We start from the raw sequence: 15482 nt of genomic DNA on the forward strand, positions 1-15482 counted from the left end.
GCAGATCGAATGCCTAGTACACTCCGGAATTATCAGAAGTCATTCATAAAAGAGATGATGCTTGGGTCAAGGCCAGGAACACATGCTTAGGCCCAGACTGGCAAGCACTTAAGCAACTGAGGAATCATTGTTTAAGACAAGTCAGAAAGGCCAAATCTGACTTATGTAACCACTCGGATTGTATTGGGAACCTGGCAAAATTCTGGAAAATTAATCTCAGCTCTTTGACAGAACTTCTAAGTCTATTCAATGATTTTGGTATGGATGCTGATAGGGGAAACTTGCTGAATGATCAGATAAATTATAGTCAAAGCTTTTCTTTTAGGTTAGTTACAGAAAAATAAGTCCGGGATGCTTTGCTAGCAATAGAGAACAAAAAATACACACGGGCCGACTAATTAGATCCTGGTCTGCTTAAGTGTGCAGCGTCATTGAGCCAACAATGATGAACAATAACTCACATTTTTTGTTTAACATTTATCAGGAAATATTCAAAAATTATGGAAATCATCTCGTGCTGCCACTCAATAAGGGTGCGGATTGTAGTGATCTTAATAACGATTGCCCCATTTCAAGGCTTCCTTGTCAAGCTAAGATTCTTGAATCCTTGGTAAATGTACAACTTTGCTCTTTTTTATCTGAGAAATGTATTTAGAATGTAAACCAATCAGGGTTTAGGCCCGGGCATAGCACTGTTACAGCAGCCACTTAGGTCTTAATGATCTTCTCAATGCTGTAGACACAAATCAAATGTGCTGCTTTGTTTGTAGACCTGTCAAAAGATTTTGATACTGTTGATCATGCTATTTTATTGAATAAGTTGTCCTCGATAGGCCTGAGCTCTGATGCCTGTTCATGGTTTCAGGATTATCTTTGTGACAGAACTTAAGTCTGAATTTCTGAATGTAGATAATGGTGTACCACGGATAGATTTTGGGACCGATTCTCTTCACTATTTATATAAACACCATTGGTCAATCTATAAATAAATCTATATGTAGATGATAATATTATGTAAGCTATTGCCCCAACTGTCGATCTGGCTGTGTCAAAACTACAGTCAGATTTGATAGCGATGCAGAAATCCCTTCCTAATTTAAAACTAGTTTTGCCTGTATTAAGCACAAAATACATGTTTTCAAACTCTTGTAAGAATGTTTCAGATGAAATACATATTCACTCATGAGATGGAATACATATTCACTCATTAGATGGTTCTCCTACCGAACATGTGCCTGCATATAAATACTTAGGCATTTGGATTTATATGGATTTTACGTTTAAAAATATACAGTGCATTCGGAATTCAGACTAGAGGTCTGCATGGCCGATTAATTAGGGCCGATTTCAAGTTTTCATTACAATCAGCAATTGGCCTATTTGGACGCCGATTACATTGCAATCCACGAGGAAACTGCGTGGCAGGCTGACCACCTGTTACGCGAGTGCACCATCAAAAGGACCTTGTGGGTGCAATGAGCCAAGTTAAGTTACTAGATCGCATCTTCACTAGTTAACTACACATGGTTGATGATATTACTAGGTTAACTATCTTGTCCTGCATTGCATATAATCAATGCAGTGTCTTAATTTATCATCGAATCACAGCCTACTTCAACTTTTCCAAACGGGTGATGATTTAAAAGCACATTTGCAAAAAAAGCACATTCGTTGCACAAATGTACCTAACCATGAACATCAATGCCTTAAAATCAATATACAGAAGTATATATTTTTAAACCTGCATATTTAGTTAAAATAAATGCATGTTAGCAGGCAATATTAACCAGGGAAATTGTGTCACTTCTCTTGCGTTCAGTACAAGCAGAGTCAGGGTATATGAAACCGTTTGGGCCGCCTGGCTCGTCATGAACTGTGTTTCTTCCTAACAAACCCGTAATTAATTTGCCAGAATTGTACATAATTCTGACATAACATTGAAGGTTGTGCAATGTAACAGCAATATTTAGACTTAGGGTTGCCACCCATTAGATAAAATACAGAATGGTTCCGTATTTCACTGAAAGAATAAACGTTTTGTTTTCGAAATGAAAGTTTACGGATTTTACCATATTAATGACCAAAGGCCGTTATTTCTGTTTATTATATTATTATTAAGTCTATGATTTGACATTTGATGGAGCAGTCTGAGCGGTGGTGGGCAGCAGCAGGCTCATAAGCATTAATTCAAACAGCACTTTACTGCGTTTGCCAGCAGCTCTTTGCAATGCTTGAAGCACAGTACTGTTTATGACTTCAAGCCTATCAACTCCCGACATTAGCCTGGCAATACTAAAGTGCCTATAAGAACATCAAATAGTCAAAGATATATGAAATACAAATGGTATATAGAGAGAGAATCTATCAATTCCTATAATAACTACATTTACATTACATTTACATTTAAGTCATTTAGCAGACGCTCTTATCCAGAGCGACTTACAAATTGGTGCATTCACCTTATGACATCAGTGGAACAGCCACTTTACAATAGTGCATCTAAATATTTTAAGGGGGAGGGGGGTGAGAAGGATTACTTTATCCTATCCTAGGTATTCCTTAAAGAGGTGGGGTTTCAGGTGTCTCCGGAAGGTGGTGATTGACTCCGCTGTCCTGGCGTCGTGAGGGAGTTTGTTCCACCATTGGGGAGCCAGAGCAGCGAACAGTTTTGACTGGGCTGAGCGGGAACTGTACTTCCTCAGTGGTAGGGAGGCGAGCAGGCCAGAGGTGGATGAACGCAGTGCCCTTATTTGGGTGTAGGGCCTGATCAGAGCCTGGAGGTACTGAGGTGCCGTTCCCCTCACAGCTCCGTAGGCAAGCACCATGGTCTTGTAGCGGATGCGAGCTTCAACTGGAAGCCAGTGGAGAGAGCGGAGGAGCGGGGTGACGTGAGAGAACTTGGGAAGGTTGAACACTAGACGGGCTGCGGCGTTCTGGATGAGTTGTAGGGGTTTAATGGCACAGGCAGGGAGCCCAGCCAACAGCGAGTTGCAGTAATCCAGACGGGAGATGACAAGTGCCTGGATTAGGACCTGCGCCGCTTCCTGTGTGAGGCAGGGTCGTACTCTGCGGATGTTGTAGAGCATGAACCTACAGGAACGGGCCACCGCCTTGATGTTAGTTGAGAACGACAGGGTGTTGTCCAGGATCACGCCAAGGTTCTTAGCGCTCTGGGAGGAGGACACAATGGAGTTGTCAACCGTGATGGCGAGATCATGGAACGGGCAGTCCTTCCCCGGGAGGAAGAGCAGCTCCGTCTTGCCGAAGTTCAGCTTGAGGTGGTGATCCGTCATCCACACTGATATGTCTGCCAGACATGCAGAGATGCGATTCGCCACCTGGTCATCAGAAGGGGGAAAGGAGAAGATTAATTGTGTGTCGTCTGCATAGCAATGATAGGAGAGACCATGTGAGGTTATGACAGAGCCAAGTGACTTGGTGTATAGCGAGAATAGGAGAGGGCCTAGAACAGAGCCCTGGGGGACACCAGTGTTGAGAGGGCGTGGTGAGGAGACAGATTCTCGCCACGCCACCTGGTAGGAACGACCTGTCAGGTAGGACGCAATCCAAGCATGGGCCGCGCCGGAGATGCCCAACTCGGAGAGGGTGGAGAGGAGGATCTGATGGTTCACAGTATCGAAGGCAGCCGATAGGTCTAGAAGGATGAGAGCAGAGGAGAGAGAGTTAGCTTTAGCGGTGCGGAGCGCCTCCGTGATACAGAGAAGAGCAGTCTCAGTTGAATGACTAGTCTTGAAACCTGACTGATTTGGATCAAGAAGGTCATTCTGAGAGAGATAGCGGGAGAGCTGACCAAGGACGGCACGTTGAAGAGTTTTGGAGAGAAAAGAAAGAAGGGATACTGGTCTGTAGTTGTTGACATCGGAGGGATCGAGTGTAGGTTTTTTCAGAAGGGGTGCAACTCTCGCTCTCTTGAAGACGGAAGGGACATAGCCAGCGGTCAGGGATAAGTTGATGAGCGAGGTGAGGTAAGGGAGAAGGTCTCCGGAAATGGTCTGGAGAAGAGAGGAGGTGATAGGGTCGAGCGGGCAGGTTGTTGGGCGGCCGGCCGTCACAAGACGCGAGATTTCATCTGGAGAGAGAGGGAGAAAGAGGTCAGAGCACAGGGTAGGGCAGTGTGAGCAGAACCAGCGGTGTCGTTTGACTTAGCAAACGAGGATCGGATGTCGTCGACCTTCTTTTCAAAATGGTTGACGAAGTCATCTGCAGAGAGGGGGGGGGGGAGGAGGATTCAGGAGGGAGGAGAAGGTGGCAAAGAGCTTCCTAGGGTTAGAGGCAGATGCTTGGAATTTAGAGTGGTAGAAAGTGGCTTTAGCAGCAGAGACAGAGGAGGAAAATGTAGAGAGGAGGGAGTGAAAGGATGCCAGGTCCGCAGGGAGGCGAGTTTTCCTCCATTTCCGCTCGGCTGCCCGGAGCCCTGTTCTGTGAGCTCGCAATGAGTCGTCAAGCCACAGAGCGGGAGGGGAGGACCGAGCCGGCCTGGAAGATAGGGGACATAGAGAGTCAAAGGATGCAGAAAGGGAGGAGAGGAGGGTTGAGGAGGCAGAATCAGGAGATAGGTTGGAGAAGGTTTGAGCGGAGGGAAGAGATGATAGGATGGAAGAGGAGAGAGTAGCGGGGGAGAGAGAGCGAAGGTTGGGACGGCACGATACCATCCGAATAGGGGCAGTGTGGGAAGTGTTGGATGAGAGCGAGAGGGAAAAGGATACAAGGTAGTGGTCGGAGACTTGGAGGGGAGTTGCAATGAGGTTAGTGGAAAAACAGCATCTAGTAAAGATGAGGTCGAGCGTATTGCCTGCCTTGTGAGTAGGGGGGGAAGGTGAGAGGGTGAGGTCAAAAGAGGAGAGGAGTGGAAAGAAGGAGGCAGAGAGGAATGAGTCAAAGGTAGACGTGGGGAGGTTAAAGTCGCCCAGAACTGTGAGAGGTGAGCCGTCCTCAGGAAAGGAGCTTATCAAGGCATCAAGCTCATTGATGAACTCTCCGAGGGGACCTGGGGGCGATAAATGATAAGGATGTTAAGCTTGAAAGGGCTGGTAACTGTGACAGCATGAAATTCAAAGGAGGCGATAGACAGATGGGTAAGGGGAGAAAGAGAGAATGACCACTTGGGAGAGATAAGGATCCCGATGCCACCACCCCGCTGACCAGAAGCTCTCGGGGTGTGCGAGAACACGTGGGCGGACGAAGAGAGAGCAGTAGGAGTAGCAGTGTTATCTGTGGTGATCCATGTTTCTGTCAGTGCCAAGAAGTCGAGGGACTGGAGGGAGGCATAGGCTGAGATGAACTCTGCCTTGTTGGCTGCAGATCGGCAGTTCCAGAGGCTACCGGAGACCTGGAACTCCACGTGGGTCGTGCGCGCTGGGACCACCAGATTAGGGTGGCAGCGGCCACGCGGTGTGGAGCGTTTGTATGGTCTGTGCAGAGAGGAGAGAACAGGGATAGACAGACACATAGTTGACAGGCTACAGAAGAGGCTACGCTAATGCAAGGAGATTGGAATGACAAGTGGACTACACGTCTCAAATGTTCAGAAAGTTAAGCTTATGTAGCAAGAATCTTATTGACTAAAATGATTAAAATGATACAGTGCTGCTGAAGTAGGCTAGCTGGCAGTGGCTGCGTTGTTGACTTTGTAGGCTAGCTGGCAGTGGCTGCGTTGTTGACACTACACTAATCAAGTCGTTCCGTTGAGTGTAATAGTTTCTACAGTGCTGCTATTCGGGGGCTAGCTGGCTAGCTAGCAGTGTTGATTACGTTACGTTGCGTTAAAAGAACGACAATAGCTGGCTAGCTAACCTAGAAAATCGCTCTAGACTACACAATTATCTTTGATACACAGACGGCTATGTAGCTAGCTATGTAGCTAGCTACGATCAAACAAATCAAACCGTTGTGCTGAAATGAAATGAAAAATGTGATACTACCTGTGGAGCAAAGCGGAATGCGACCGGGTTGTTGAGTGCGGAAGTTCTATTCAGTAGACGTTGGCTAGCTGTTGGCTAGCTAGCAGTGTCTCCTACGTTAAGGACGACAAATAGCTGGCTAGCTAACCTCGGTAAATTAAGATAATCACTAAGACTACACGCTCTAAACTACACAATTATTTTGGATACGAAGACAGCAAAGACAACTATGTAGCTAGCTAACACTACACTAATCAAGTCGTTCAGTTGAGTGTAATAGTTTCTACAGTGCTGCTATTCGGTAGACGGTGGACGTATGCTAGCTGGCTAGCTGCTGGGCAGATAGCAGTGTAGACTACGTTAGGACGACGAAATACGAAGTTGCAATAGAAGTGCTGACTGTTTCACTTTGTTGTCCTCTTTCTTTTCCTTTTTCTTCTGTCCTTCTTTTGTCCTTATTTTGTATTCCTTTCTTCTGTTAACTAGATATTTTTGTTGTTGTTATTCTTTGTAAGGTAGCTAGCTTCTTCCAGGAGAGTCCCTAGCAACTGCTTAGCAACAAGTAAACAATTCTGCTAGCAATTCAGCTAGCTAAGATAACTGTACAATTTTATGAAAAATAGTTAATTTTTCAAAAGCCTGTCTTTTTTGGTTTGTTCCTTGTTTTGTCTTCTATTGAGTCTTGCAGTTTTCTCTTGATTTTTTTGATGTACTTCACTCTAAAAAACCATTTAAATCTCAATATATACAGGAGTTCATTTTTCAGCAGCTGCTCAATTTAGAACTCCAGGGTATAAGACTACAACCTAAAACTTCTTAACTGGGAATATTGAACCACCAGATGTCATATGTTCTCATGTTCTGAGCAAGAAACTTAAAACATTAGCTTTTTTACATGGCACTTTTACTTTCTTCTCCAACACTGTGTTTTTGCATTATTTAAACCAAATTCAACATGTTTCATTATTTATGTGAGACTAAATAGATTTGATTTATGTATTAAGCTAAAATAAAAGGGTTAATTCAGTATTGTTGTAATTGTCATTACTACAAATATAAATCTGTCCACCAATAATCGGTATTGGTGTTAAAATCATAAAATCGGTCTACCTCTAATTCAAACCCCTTGACTCTTTCCACGTTTTGTTATGTTACAGCCTTATTCTAAAATGGATTGTGTTTTTTCTTCATCAATCTACACACAATACCCCATAATGACAAAGAAAATACAGGTATAGAAATTTTAGTAAATTTATAAAGAATAAAAAAGGAAATATCACATTTATATAAGTATTCAGACCCTTTACTCAGTACTTTGTTGAAGCACCTTTGGCAGCGATTACAGCCTCAAGTCTTCTTTGGTCTGATGCTACAAGCCTGGCACACCTGTATTTGGGGAGTTTCTTCCGTTCTTCTCTACAAATACTCTCAAGCTTTATCAGGTTGGATGGGGAGCGTCACTTCACAACTATTTTCAGGTCTCTCCAGAGATGTTTGCTCGGGTTCAAGTCCAGGCTCTGGCTGTGCCACTTAAGGACAATCAGAGACTTGTCCCGAAGCCACTCCTGCATTCTCTTGGCTGTGTGCTTAGGGTCGTTGTCCTGTTGAAAGAGGAACCTTTGCCCCAGTCTGCGGTCCTGAGCACTCTGGAGCAGGTTTTCATGAAGGATCTCTCAGTACTTTGTTCCGTTCATGTTTCCTCTCGATCCTGACTAGTCTCCCAATCCCTCCCGCTGAAAAATATCCCCACAGCATGATGCTGCCACCACTATGCTTTACCGTAGGGATGGTGACAGGTTTCCTCCAGACGAGACGCTTGGTATTCAGGCCAAATAGTTCAATCTTGGGTTCATCAGACCTTTGGCAAACTCCAAGTGTGCCACCAGATTTCTGTCATTTGCCTTTTACCTAGGAGTTTCTTCCGTCTGGCCACTCTACCAAAAATACTGGATTGTTGGAGTGCTGCAGAGATGGTTGTCCTTCTGGAAGTTTCTCCCATCTCCACAGAGGAGCTCTGTCAGAGTGACCATCAGCATCTTGGTCACCTCCCTGACCAATGTCCTTCTCCCCTGATTTCTCAGTTTGCCCAGCAGCCAGCTCTAGGAAGAGTCTTGGTGGTTCCAAACTTCTTCTGTCTCGGAGCTGTACGGACAATTCCTTCGACCTCACGGCTTGTTTTTTGCTCTGACATGCACTGTTAACTGTGGGACCTTATATGGACAGGTGTGTGCCTTTCCAAATCATGTCCAATCAATTTAATTTACCACCTTACAGTGAAATGCTTACTTACAGGCCCTTAACCAACAATGCAGTTAAGAAAAAGTGTTCAGTAAAAAATAGTCAATGTGCGGGGGTAGAGGTTATTCGTGGTAATAAGTACACTACCGTTCAAAAGTTTGGGGTCACTTTGAAATGTCCTTGTTTAAATGTTTATTTTATTTTATTGTCCATTAAAATAACATCAAATTGATCAGAAATACAGTGCAGACATTGTTAATGTTGTAAATTACTATTGTAGATGGAAATGGCTGATTTAATGGAATATCTACATAGGCGTACAGAGGCCCATAATCAGCAACCATCACTCCTGTGTTCCAATGGCACGTTGTGTTAGCCTTTTAAAATTATAAACTTGGATTAGCTAACTGATCATTAGAAAATCCTTTTGCAATTATTTTAGCACAGATTAAAACTGTTGTCCTGATTAAAGAAGCAATAAAACTGGCCTTATTTAGACTAGTTGAGCATTTGTAGGTTCGATTACAGGCTCAAAATAGCCAGAAACAAAGACCTTTCTTCTGAAACGCAGTCTATTCTTGTTCTGAGAAATGAAGGTGAGAAATGCGAGAAATTGCCAAGAAACTGAAGATCTCGTACAACGCTGTATACTACTCCCATCACAGAACAGCACAAACTGGACCAGAATAGAAAGAGGGAGGCCTCGATGGACAACTGTGCAAGAGGACAAGTACATTTGTGTCTAGTTTGAGAAACAGAAGCCTCAAAAGTCCTCAACTGGCAGCTTCATTCAATTGTACCAGCAAAACACCAGTCTCAACGTCAATAGTGAAGAGGCGACTCTGGGATGCTGGCTTCTAGGCAGAGTTGCAAAGAAAAAGCCATATCTCAGACTGGCCAATAAAAAGAAAAGATTAAGATGGGAAAAATAATAGACACTGGACCTAGGAACTCTGCTGGTTAAAGAGGAACGCTGCAGGTCAAAATATCAAAACAAACTCAACCAATTATATTATTTTGGGGACAGGTCGAAAAGCATTAAACATTTATGGCAATTTAGCTTGCTATTTTATCCTTTTTAGCTAGCTTGCGGTTGCTAGCTAATTTGACCTGGGATATAAACGTTGAGTTGTTATTTAACCTGAAATGGACAAGGTCCTCTTACTCCGACAATTAATCCACACATAAAACGGTCAACCGAATCGTTTCTAGTCATCTCTCCTCCTTCCAGGCTTTTTCTTCTTTGGACTTTATATGCCGATTGGCATCTCAGTTACCACGACGAAATACCGAACTCAGCTCATCTTTCAATCACCCACGTGGGTATAACCAATGAGGAGATGGCACATGGATATCTGCTTCTATAAACCAATGAGGAGATGGGAGAGGCAGGACTTGCACTGCGATCGGTGTCACAAATAGAACTGACTTCTATTTTATCCCTTGGCAATGCTGGCGCGCGTGAGCAGTGGGTGCAATAATTGAATAACGTATGTTGAAATTTATTTTCAACGCTCGCGCACGCGAGTGGTCAGAATGTCAGACTTACACCAACAGAATATAAATCTAGAGCAGATCTAAAAAGCTCTACACATAAAATAAAATGTTGTATTAGGAATGATCATCATTAAAATCATTCAAATTGGGGAACAAAATGGCGCCGTAGAGAGAACACAGTGTTTCAGCGAGCTCTCGTGGCATTCGTAAATTTATATTCTTACATTAATCTCCTAGCTTGAAAAAGTGGTAGAATTGGCTAAATAAGTTACCATATAATGAGTCTTGACGACTATTTCGCAAAAATCTCCGACAACATGCCCAATAGAACTACTAAGAAGTCGACCAAAACCACCACCCCTGTGGATGTGCACGAGGAGCTAGCTAACGTTAACGAAGCTAACACCATTGCGGACCCAGGCACAATGGACCTGATAATTCAAAAGATGACTGATAACATTACTAAAGTGATCGATGCTAAGATAAGAACGGTCTTGGAAGCAATAGCAAGTCATTCAGCTGAAATACAGAGCGTTGTGAAACGTGTTGTTGAGGCGGAAGGAAGAATTGCTGCAGTGGAAACTTCAACTACATCTATGGACGCTAAGATAAAAGCACTTGAGAAACAGGTGCGCGAAATGGCGGAGCACATTGACGACTTGGATAATCGAGGACGCAGATGCAATATTCGTGTTGTGGGACTCCAGGAAAATTCTGAAGGGACACGTTCAGTAAAATTCTTTGAGGAATGGATCCCTGGCTACCTACAAATGGACACTAAGGCTGGTCGTGTGAAGCTGGACAGAGCCCATCGCTCTCAAGCACCGATACCGGGCCCCAATCAGCGCCCACGGCCGGTGGTTATAAAGTTCCACAACTTCACCGACAAGCAGCGCGTCATGGATGCGGCTAGAAACATCGGTTCTGTTGGTAGTCAACATAAAAGTCCAAAGGTCTCATTCTTCAATGATTACTCCACAGCGGTTGTACGAAGACGCAAAGCGTTTGATGAGGCGAAGGCTCGACTCAGGAGAATGAAGATGGACTACGCACTGTTGTACCCGGCCACATTGAAGATTATGGTCAACGGATCACCTAAAAAGCTCTACACACCTGAAGAGACTGCTGCGTTTATTGACTCTCTCGGGTAAATAACTCTAAGCTGCACCTCTGAAGCATGGGATAACTTTGCTTATTTTTGGTTGAATCTGATCATGAAACAGTGGTGTGAGTCCTCACGTACTCCGGCTCAGTAATATTCGTATCTTTATTATTTTTCTTGCTAAAGTAATAGCCGCTATAGCTCAGGCTGAGATATGTGTGAATCCATATTGGTGCCCAGGCTTGGTTTTAGGTGGAATAGCCTCAATCTTCTTCTATTGATTTTATTTTCCATATATATAAAGGATGAGGCTATTGAGCGGCAATGCGGACTTAAGAGTCTACATTTGAGAGTTGAAACCCCCTGTATGTTAGCTAGTGGGAAAACCCCCTTTTGGATTTTTACATGTTAAATTTTTGGGTTCAGTATAGTTCGAGTTCAGGGTTCATATTTTTTGTTTATGCTCAGTGAGATGGAGGAGAGTTCAACACATGGAAAAAGGTACCACCCCACTTTTACAGTAGGATCCAGTCTGAATATTGAATGGTCAAGATGCAATGGCAGATAACAGACTGCGTGTATGCACGTGGAACATTAGAGTGAGCCATAACCCCATTAAGAGGAAGAAAGTATTGTCTTTTTTGAAAAAAGAAAATATTGATATTGCCCTGTTACAGGAAACCCATTTGGATGATAAGGAGCACTTGAAATTACAACAAGGAGGATTTGGTCAAGTGTTTTTCTCATCATTTACATCCAGAAGTAGAGGGGTAGCAATTCTGGTGAAAAAGAACTTACCACTTAAGGTCTTGAATTGTGTGAAAGATAAATATGGTCGCTTTGTTATAATTAATGGTACTTTACAAGGGCAGAACATTTCCATAATGAATATTTACTTCCCCCCTGCTCACCCCCCTGATTTCCTCACTAAAGCATTTCTAGACTTTTCAGAATTAAACTCAAGACACTGCAGTGGTTGGAGGAGATTTTAACTGCTTGTTGAACCCCCTTATTGATAAGTCTCCCAGCGGTATAGCTTCACTCTCTCCTCAAGCTAAGTCACTTAAAGTTATTTGTGATGATCTGGGGTATGCGGATGTCTGGAGAGCTTTCCATCCCTCCAACAGAGTTCACTTTTTTCTCTGCACCTCATGGATGTCAGACTAGAATAGACTATTTTTTTATGCCCAGGACGTCTTTGCAGTCTGTTTTATCTGCTAGGATAGGAAGCATAGTCATATCTGATCATGCTGAGGTGATCCTGGACATAAAACTCAACGGGGCATTCAATCGGTCAAGACATTGGAGGTTGAACACAACCACTCTTAAAGACCATACATTCACATCATATTTTATAACAGAGTTTAAAGCATTTCTCTCTATTAACTCTCAATCAACAGATAACCCCTCGCTCCTTTGGGAGACCTGTAAAGCGTATGCCAGGGGTCTGATTATGTCATACACAGCTACTAAGAGACGGAAAAAGCGGGAAAAGCAAAAAATGTTAGAGGGTGAATTAGGAACTAAAGAGAAGGACTACATTAAAACGCCCACTCCTGCCCTATTAAAGGAAATATCAGTCATTAGATCAACGTTAGACTCTCTCCTAACACAGGACGCTGAAAAGAAAATGAGATTTGTCAGGCAAAAGCTATATGAACATGGCGATAAGCCAGGAAAGTACTTGGCATACCTAGCTAAAAAGAGGGCTGACTCTCAGTCAATTGCTACTATTACCGATTCTGATGGTAATCATTTATATGAAAATAAATTGATAATTGACTCATTTAAGAAATTTTATACAAACCTTTATGCCTCAGAACTGCCAAAAGATGCACCCAAATTAATGGAGAACTTCTTTGGTAAGATTGAGCTCCCTACTATCTCCGAAGAACAGAGGTCCCTCCTCAATGCCCCTATTACCAAGGAAGAGATAATGTTCGCAATTAAGAATCTGCAAAATGGTAAGGCCCCAGGACCAGATGGGTTTTGTAGTGAGTTCTATAAATAGTTCCATGGCCTGATCCTTGAGCCATTGCGTGATATGTTTAACCACTCATTTTCAAATGACCAACTCCCTCAAACGCTGAGAGAAGCCAACATTTCACTTATTCTCAAAAAGGGAAAATGTCCAGAGTCTTGTTCCTCGTACAGACCAATTTCCCTTCTGAATGTGGATAGAAAATTGCTTTCTAAAATTCTAGCCACAAGATTAGAGGACTCATTGCCACTAATTGTGAAAGGAGACCAAACTGGCTTCATTAGGGGCCGTAAGTCATGCAACAACGTCAGGCGGCTTCTTAATGTAATTCAAGCCTACCAACAAAGTGCTGTGGATGGTCTTGTGCTCTCCCTAGATGCTGAGAAGGCATTTGATCGTGTGAAGTGGTCTTACCTATTATTTGCTCTAAATAAATTTGGTCTGGGGGACAACTTTATAAAATGGGTGAAAGTTTTATATGATGATCCTCAGGCTGCTGTCCTTACTAATGGGCTACGGTCAAATAGCTTCCCTATACACAGAGGTACCAGACAGGGCTGTCCTTTAATCCCCCCTCCTCTTTGCACTCGTTATGGAACCACTAGCCGAGGCCATCAGGGTAACGCCTGCTATACAGGGGCTGCTCATTGGTGATGTTCACCATAAAATAAGCTTGTATGCTGATGATGTCCTGATATTCATCTCTAGTCCAGAGACTTCAATTACACCTCTTATTAATATTATTGAATTATTCAGCGGATTCTCAGGCTACAAGATTAACCTTACTAAGTCAGAGGCTATGCCACTTGGTAGCCTGCATTCTGTACCTAATACTTCTCCCCCCTTCCCTTTTAAATGGTCTCCCTCAGGTTTCAGGTATCTGGGTATATTTGTAACTCCTAAATTCCAGCTAATGTACAAAGCCAATTTTGTTCCTTTGTTTGATACAATAAGACAGGATCTGGAGCGCTGGAACTCCCTCCCCATTTCTTGGTTGGGTAGAATATCCCTCTTGAAAATGAACGTTTTACCTAGACTACTTTACCCAATCCAAATGATCCCAGTATTACTCTCCAATAAGGTAATAAAGGATGTAAATGGATGGCTAAGTTCCTTTATATGGAGTAAGCGCAAGCCAAGACTTAAGATGGCAATATTGCAGCTGCCAAGTTCTATGGGCGGCTTGGACCTGCCCAATATCAAGTTCTATCAATGGTGTGCCCACCTTTGTTATATTTCTGACTGGATCACAAATGATGACTCCTCTATTTGGTTAGACATTGAGACTTCTCTTTCAAAATACCCCTTACAGGATCTTTTATTTTTCAGAAGTTTCAAGTCTGTAGAAGAACACTGCAATAATCCAGTTACACTTAACACACTCAAAGTATGGAGGTCAGTTCAACGCTTCCTGGGAAGGTCCAAACTAACCTCTGCTCTTACCCCAATTCTTAACAACCCAGATTTCAGCCCAGGATTGCTGGATGCTGGCTTTAACTTATGGCTTAATAAGGGCATACGCAGGCTAAACGACTTATTTGCTGATAAGATTTTGTTGTCATTTGAGCAGATGGTCGAGAAATATCGACTCCCAAAGCAGGACTTTTTCCGCTTCCTACAAGTAAGACATTATATTCTGGAGAGCACCACCTTAATTGGTAACCCTGATGTGTCTGTCATTGAAAGAATGCTTTTTTTCCCACAAAGGAAGATGTCTGTAAGTCTGTTTTATGATACTTTAAGGTCCTTTTCTGCTGTCAACACACAGAGGGCGAAACAAGTGTGGGAGAAAGAATTGTCTGTTACTATTGACGAAGAGATGTGGGAGGACATTTGGAGATATGCAAAAATAATATCTATATGTAACCGTACTAGAGCAATCCAATTAAGAATAATACACAGATTGCATATATCCCCAAATCGCAGACATACTTTTAGCCCCACTTCCTCTTCCCCTCAGTGTCTTAAATGCAAAACTGATACAGGCACCCTAACACATTGTTTATGGTCATGTACCAAAATACAAAGATACTGGTCTGGTGTCCTGCAAGAAATTGAAAAGATCCTAGGGGTTGATCTAGAATTGGACCCAATTTCTTTGCTGTTAGGTCTCTCTAGTAGGCATGTTACTTCTGTCTGTAAAAGGAGGCTTTACAACATCCTTACCTTCGCAGCGAGGAAAAACATCCTTTTACAGTGGATTAGTGATAAGGTTCCTTCTATTAAAGACTGGCATAAGATACTATTTGAATGGGTGCCTCTGGAATATCTGACATGTACATTGCATTCTAAAACAGACCAGTTCTACAAAGTATGGGAACCTTATCTAAATTATCTAGAACCTGAGGTATCAACTATTATGCTGCAAGGATTCTCTTAGAATGGCGGGGATCTATGTATTTCAGAACTACACTGTACGTTCCATGTGTGGAACCTAACCTCTTGGTTTAAACTGAGCTTTTTTGTTTAATTTCTGTTTGTAAGTTTGTTTAAAATGTATGTATTGAGAGACGCAATGATGGTGATGGGGTGAGAGAGGCACAGAGCGGGAAGAGAAATGGTGTACGTATGTATGGGTGTGTATAGGTGGGTGCGTGCGTGCGTGTATGTATGCATAGGTGTGTGTGTATATGCATGGGTATATGTATATGTGTGTATGTATGCATTTATGTGTATATATATGCACGTAGATATGGGTAAGTGGGGGCTGTTTTTCTTTTTGTTCTGTGTGCTTTGTCTCTGT

The sequence above is a fragment of the Oncorhynchus gorbuscha genome, linkage group LG14 (assembly GCF_021184085.1).
Source record: "Oncorhynchus gorbuscha isolate QuinsamMale2020 ecotype Even-year linkage group LG14, OgorEven_v1.0, whole genome shotgun sequence".
Taxonomy (NCBI): domain Eukaryota; kingdom Metazoa; phylum Chordata; class Actinopteri; order Salmoniformes; family Salmonidae; genus Oncorhynchus; species Oncorhynchus gorbuscha.